Here is a 6,000-nt window from a genome sequence, read left to right as displayed (position 1 = left end):
GACGAAACAGAGGTCAGGCGGGCCACTTCCCCAGAGCCGCGGGGCCTCGCCCTCCTCACTCCGCGGCGCTCGGCCCCACCCCTCCCAACCGGAACTGCAACCCCCGCGCGCCGCGCCCCCGCCGAGAGCGCGTCGCTCGCGCCCGTAGCGCCCGCGCCCGCCCCGCCTCCCCCGACGCACTGGGCAGGCGCGGGGCGCGCGCATGCTCCGCAGGCGGGCCGCTGGGGTCTCGAGTCGCTGCAATCTGTTGCGCCGCCGCCCGCGGGAGCCGGCAGATCCGGGTCTCGTGGCTTAGAGTGACGTGGTCAGTCGAATCAAAACAGAGGAGGGGAGGAAGCCAGCGGCCAGGAGCAGCAGCGGCCGCGGCGTCCCGGGCGGCCGCGGCGTTCCGGAAGCTTCAGGCGGTCTTTCTGCCGAGCCTTGGTCCCGGCCCCCATCCTCCCCGCCCCGTCGGTTGTTGTCTGGGCGGGTGAGTGTCTCCCCCTCCGCCACCGCCGTTTGCCGGCCCACCCTCCCCTCACCCTGGGGGCTCCTCAGGCTCTGGGGGACTGCGGCGGCTGCAGCAGAGCGGGGCTGGCTTCTCCGGCTCGGCGGTTCTCCCGCCGGGCTGGTGCCTGTGCACCGGGAGAAGCCCGCGGCCGCCGAGCCCGCCCCCCCCCCGCCCCCCGGCGAAGAGCGAGGCGGAGAAGAGCCTGCAATTTGGCTTTCTCTGCAGGAAACCAGAGTCGGGGCTTAGCAGGAAAAAGTGGACGGGTAGCTACGGGTGGTTTTATTTTTAGGGCAAGACCGTCAGCTCGGGTGGAGGCGTATAATGGGAGTAAAAAGAGAGTCGTAGCTGGAAGGAAAACCCCACAGACCCTGAAATCCACACTGTTCTCCTTTACCTCTGTTTCTCTAGGTTTGATGAAGTCATTAGGATGCGTCCTTTGTTGTGATTGACGAGACAGGAAAGCTGCCATCCCGAAAGCGGGAGCTTTTTTGGTCCTGACTGTGGTGCGAATTGAAAGTATTCTTTTTCTGTTTGTTCAGTAAGTGGAACCAGAGCTGACAGTAAAAAAAAAAAAGAGGCAGCACCCTTTATAAAAGCAAACTGGTTACCGGAGTGCTTGCAAGTCTAGCGTGGCCGGTTAAAGCCAAAGTTTTCCAAAGTGGCTGTTTCTGTGTGCGGTTCGGGTTTGGGCCAAGATGGTATTTGCTAGCTGTAGAAAGTCAGTAGGATGTTTTGAGTTGTCCTAGTTTGGAGAATTGAAGATAGGGCCTTACTAAGAGAATGTCTTGGTTTGGCATCAAGAAGTCAGATGAGCCTCACGCACGTCATACCTGTGTTTGTTGAGGAGACCTTCCAGTTCCTGTGTGTTTGCAGAAACCGTTGGCGGCTCCACATGCACAGTAACTTGGATGGTGTAAGACCTTTCGGGTGTTTTAGTTTTATCTTAGGAGGCGATCGCACCGCCCAGTTCAGGGGGGGGGGCTGCAGAAAGCTTGCCTTCCCTTCCAATTCAGGTGATCTGCCACGCAGATGCCTCTGCTGTAGACGGCTTCAAGCCCTGCCACCCTGCGCGCCCCTCGACAGCACGGAGGAGACCAGAGGACCCGACCTTTTTGCCCTAACTTGGTGTTTGAAACCCTCCCCTTTTAAAAAAAAATGTCCCCAGAGAAGTGATTAATGGAGGTGTTTCTTTGGTAAATGGCAAGAAAGAAGAAGCATGTGCCAATTGATTGCCCCTTATGAAATCCAGGAAGAGAGCTTAGGCGTTTAGACTGCTTCCTTGAAGGGTGTATCCTTGTGTGGTGTTCCAGGGACCTCCTCTTAACAGCTTGCTTTCTCCTGTGTATGCAGCTGAGCTCTTTTTTTCTTAATACCACAGTTGAAATCCTGCTGATCTAGATAAATGAAATTGTTTTCTCGAAGTTTTTGTTTTTTTTTACCTTTTATGTAACTTGAACTGAATATTTTAGCTTATACGAAATAACTTATAATTGGTAAGTCATTACAATGGATAAGCAAAAAAAGAAAATAAGTCATTGATAATCCTGCCATCCAGAGATAATCAAAATGTTAGTAGTGATTTATATATCCTTCCAGGCTTTTTTTTTTTTTTTTTTTTTGGGCCGTTAACACATTTTACACAAAAATGGTATCATACTGCGTGTGCTTTTCTGTAACCTGATTTTTCTACATGGTAGCACTTTGGAGTAAGAAAATTTCTATCTTCGTAGAGAGGGACTTTTGGACCTTAAATTTTAGGATATATTCACTGTATGTTTGCAAAACCATAATGATTAAAATCTTGGTTTTAAAAGATTTCCTCCCAGACTTCTATGATAATATTAAGAAGTTAATATGCTTTGTGTGACAGTAAAAGGTTTTCTTGTTTAACTCTTGGGAGAGCAGGGATAGAATAGCATAAGTTGATAATAGAAGTTTAAAAGGGTTTTGCTAATTTAGTGATTTGATTTGGGTAAAGCTTTACTTCTTTTTCCATGGCTATGTTCTGCTCCAAAAGCCGACCACCTGGTCGGGCCTCTGTCAGTAAGGTCCCGAAAGATTTTACTTTATGAATCACAAGTAAGAGTCTTGGATGTATGCCCATTTAGTCCAGTGCCTTCTAGGTGGTGCCAAAAGAGAAGGAAATGTCCCCTTCACCTCAGCTTCAGAGGATACTTACTAGGAAGTATCATCAATATACTAATAACCCATTCATGTCCCTTAGTCACAAACTTAACTTAAAACCTTTCAATCTCTATTTTTATTCTGTATCTCTTGGGTAATCAGTCTCAGGTGCTTACTACTTATGTGTGACTTAGTTCTTTTTCTCTGATTTGCCTTTAATGATAGTGTTTAATATATGCATTCTAAATTTGCCCACTACTTCTCATTACTATTTCCTCTACCTTTGCCAGCTCTCATTCTCACTCTCACCTCCTAGTCTCCCTGCCTCCACTTTGGCTTTTTATGGTGCATTCCTCTTAACAGCCTTAATAAGAGAATATCAGAGAATATAAGAGAATATTACAGCCTGAGATATCCTTTAAAATGTAAATCAGATTATGTTACCCTTTTTTTGGGAAAGCCTTCCAGCACAGTCAGAATAAAATCCAAACTACGTGTTTTGGCCCTGCCTCCTTCCCTTAACTCACCTTGCTTGTATCCCTCTGCCTACATTAGTAAGCTGGAGCCTGGCCACGTCACTTTCTTCCTGTTTTCCAGTCCTGTTGGCACTGTCCCTGGAACTTGCCAGGCTTGTTCCTGCCTTAGGGTATCTGCACTTACTGTGCCCTGTAGCTTCAATATTCTCCCAGACTTTCCAGTGGCTGATTTCATGTCATTCAGGTCTCAGTTCATATGTTGTTTCTTTGAGGAGTTTGCTCCCCAATTATCTTTCCATTTTCTTCATAACATTTTGTATTACCTGGAATTTCCTTATTTTTTTTATATTCCATTTCTTAAACTAGGAATTAAACAGAGAAAATAGGGACCTTCTCTGTCCTTTTCACTGCATAGTAGGAACTCAATGGATGTTAGCTGAATGAATGAACTTGCTGAACAAGTGTGTATTTCTCTTGAACATGCTGTTTTAGATGAGTTCTTTATATGGAAAAACCCTAGTTTTTAGCCCCCTCCCCCTTTTAAAATAGGACAGTGCCTTGGTTCTTTTCAGTAATTCTTGGTGTTTGGGCCAGAGAACGGCCACATTGTATTATATCTTTTTTATCTATCTATCTATCTATCTATCTATCTATCTATCTATCTATTTATTTATTTATTTATTTTTAAAGATTTTATTTATTTACTCATGAGAGACACACAGAGAGAGTCAGAGACACAGGCAGAGGGAGAAGCAGGCTCCAGGCAGGGAGCCTGATGTGGGACTCTCCTTGGGCTGAAGGCTCCCAAGTCTTCAGGATCCCGCCTTGGGCTGAAAGCGGCTAAACCTCTGAGCAACCCGGGCTGCTCCCCTCTTGATATTTTAATGACATTTCTCTAGGAGATTTACTTCTTGCTTTATAGTAGTAATGGTAGCTACCATTTTGGGGAACACCCTTAAGTACTATGCTAAAAAGGGATCCCTGGGTGGCTCAGGGGTTTGGCGCCTGCCTTTGGCCCAGGGCCGATCCTGGAGACCTGGAATCAAATCCCACATCGGGCTCCCGGTGCATGGAGCCTGCTTCTCCCTCTGCCTGTGTCTCTGCCTCTCTCTCTCTCTCTGTGTGTGACTATCATGAATAAATAAATTAAAAAAAATTTTTTTTTAAAAAAGTACTATGCTAAAAAATTACATGTTTTTCATTTAATTGTACAACAACTCAAAGGTAGGTATTCTTACTCCCATTTTACAAGTGAAGGAACTGTGACATGGTAAGTGACAGAAAGTTGGATTTGAACACATCTATTAATCACTGTACCCTGCTGCCTCTGAACTAGTGTTTAGAACTGTACATAGTACTTCGGTTTGAAAGGCCATGTTTTTGTTAAGGGCCAAATAGTGTATTCTGCCCATTTCCAATCCAGTCTTTAATGAAGTCCAATTGTTTTTTTTGGTCTGTTTGCCTGAAGTTGCACAGGCAAAGTTGCAGAAGGAGGTGACGTCTGCAAAGACTTCTAGGTCTTCTTGCTTTGTTGTATCGAGAGCCTACCAAGCTTACAGTAAATTTAAAGTATTTGAAGTGTTTTCTCTTTATGTTCCACATACCAAAAAACCTGTCACTTACTATCTGTTTGTATAGTCATTTTGAATTCTTCCTACATTCTCTCCATTGATTTGGGTGATTTACTACTTGAACTATTATTGGGTCATTATAACTGAATAGATTTCTCACTGCAAGACCCCTTTCCAAATGAGTTTAAAAAAAAAAAGTTAAATTTGATTGGTGTGTTGATTTTTTTTTGTGGTGGAGGAACTTAGTTAATCTAGAGAAACATTGGTTGTCTTTAGACTCTTCCCTGTCTTTTTTTTTTTTCTTTCTTTCTTTCTTCCTGGTCTTTTAAGCCTGGCTGTTTATCTTTGGAGGCTCAGGTCGCACATGACCTTTACCAGAGCTCTGTCCTTGCCCACCTCAGGTTTCTGTAAATAGCCGTATGTCTGCTCCCATCACTTCACCTTCTGTATTTAACTGTTTGTGGCTATCTTGCCTTTTTTTTTTTCTTAAAGATTTTATTTACTTGTTCATGAGAGATGCAGAAAGAGAGGCAGAGACAGGAGAAGCAGGCTCCATATAAGGAGCCTGATGTAGGACTTGATCCTGGGAATCCAGGATCAGGCCCTGAGCCAAAGGCTCAACCACTGAGCCACCCTGGCGTCCCTATATTCCCTATTTGATTGGAAGGCCCATGAGGTCAGGGAGGATCAATTAGATAATCAGTAGGCTTGCTAATGGACAAGCCTAATAAATGACAAAAAATTACAACTTTAGGTTTGTAAAAGGTGCATTGCTAAAAGAAATTATATCTTTTTCCATATAATTTAATAGGACTTAGAACAAAAACCTCAATATAAGACACTAAATTGTCTAAATTGGTAATGATATTATGTGGAATGTGAAGATTTTGCAAAAAGTTTAGCACTCCCAACTGTTCTTTGTTATATTTTGACGTATATTAAGATTTTTTAAGATTGTAAAACTTCTTAGTTATTTTATTTTATTTTTTTAAGATTTTATTTATTCACGAGAGACACAAAGAAAAGGCAGAGACCTAGGTAGAGGAAGAAGCAGGCCTCCGACAAGGAGTCAGATGTGGGACTCGATCCTGGACTTTGGGATCAGGCCCAGAGGTGAAGGCAGACTCTCAACCGCTGGTGTCCCAACTTCTTAGACAACTGCTACAGGCTTATAAGTAAAGGTATTTTTTTGTTTTGTATTTATATGTATATTCATGCTTTGACCCATATAATAAATAAAAATATAAAAAATATAAATATAAAAATATATTAAAAATATAAAAAATAAAAATCAATCATAACCATATGAATGATTGTTTTTATAGTTGAGCACATTTGA

General features: G+C 43.7%; 1 protein-coding gene across 5 annotated transcripts in view; it reads left to right on the top strand.

Annotated features, from left to right (window-relative positions):
• The first annotated feature begins 203 nt into the window (after window positions 1-203).
• The window catches only part of SMIM14 (small integral membrane protein 14), an 83,182-nt gene continuing 77,385 nt past the window's right edge, over window positions 204-6,000 (top strand). The window contains exons 1-2 of one of the 5 annotated variants that reach the window (XM_055326350.1): window positions 204-469; window positions 5,655-5,842. The gene's annotated coding sequence lies outside the window, so the exon portion shown is untranslated. Of the gene's footprint in view, window positions 470-898; window positions 1,029-5,654; window positions 5,843-6,000 lie in introns of all 5 variants that reach the window. The other 4 variants (XM_055326353.1, XM_055326352.1, XM_055326348.1 and 1 more) reach the window with 4 other exon arrangements.

The sequence above is a fragment of the Nyctereutes procyonoides genome, unplaced genomic scaffold, assembly GCF_905146905.1.
Source record: "Nyctereutes procyonoides isolate TBG_1078 unplaced genomic scaffold, NYPRO_anot_genome, whole genome shotgun sequence".
Lineage (NCBI taxonomy): Eukaryota > Metazoa > Chordata > Mammalia > Carnivora > Canidae > Nyctereutes > Nyctereutes procyonoides.
Note: the sequence above shows the minus strand (reverse complement) of the source record. Positions and strands in the feature narration are given on the sequence as shown.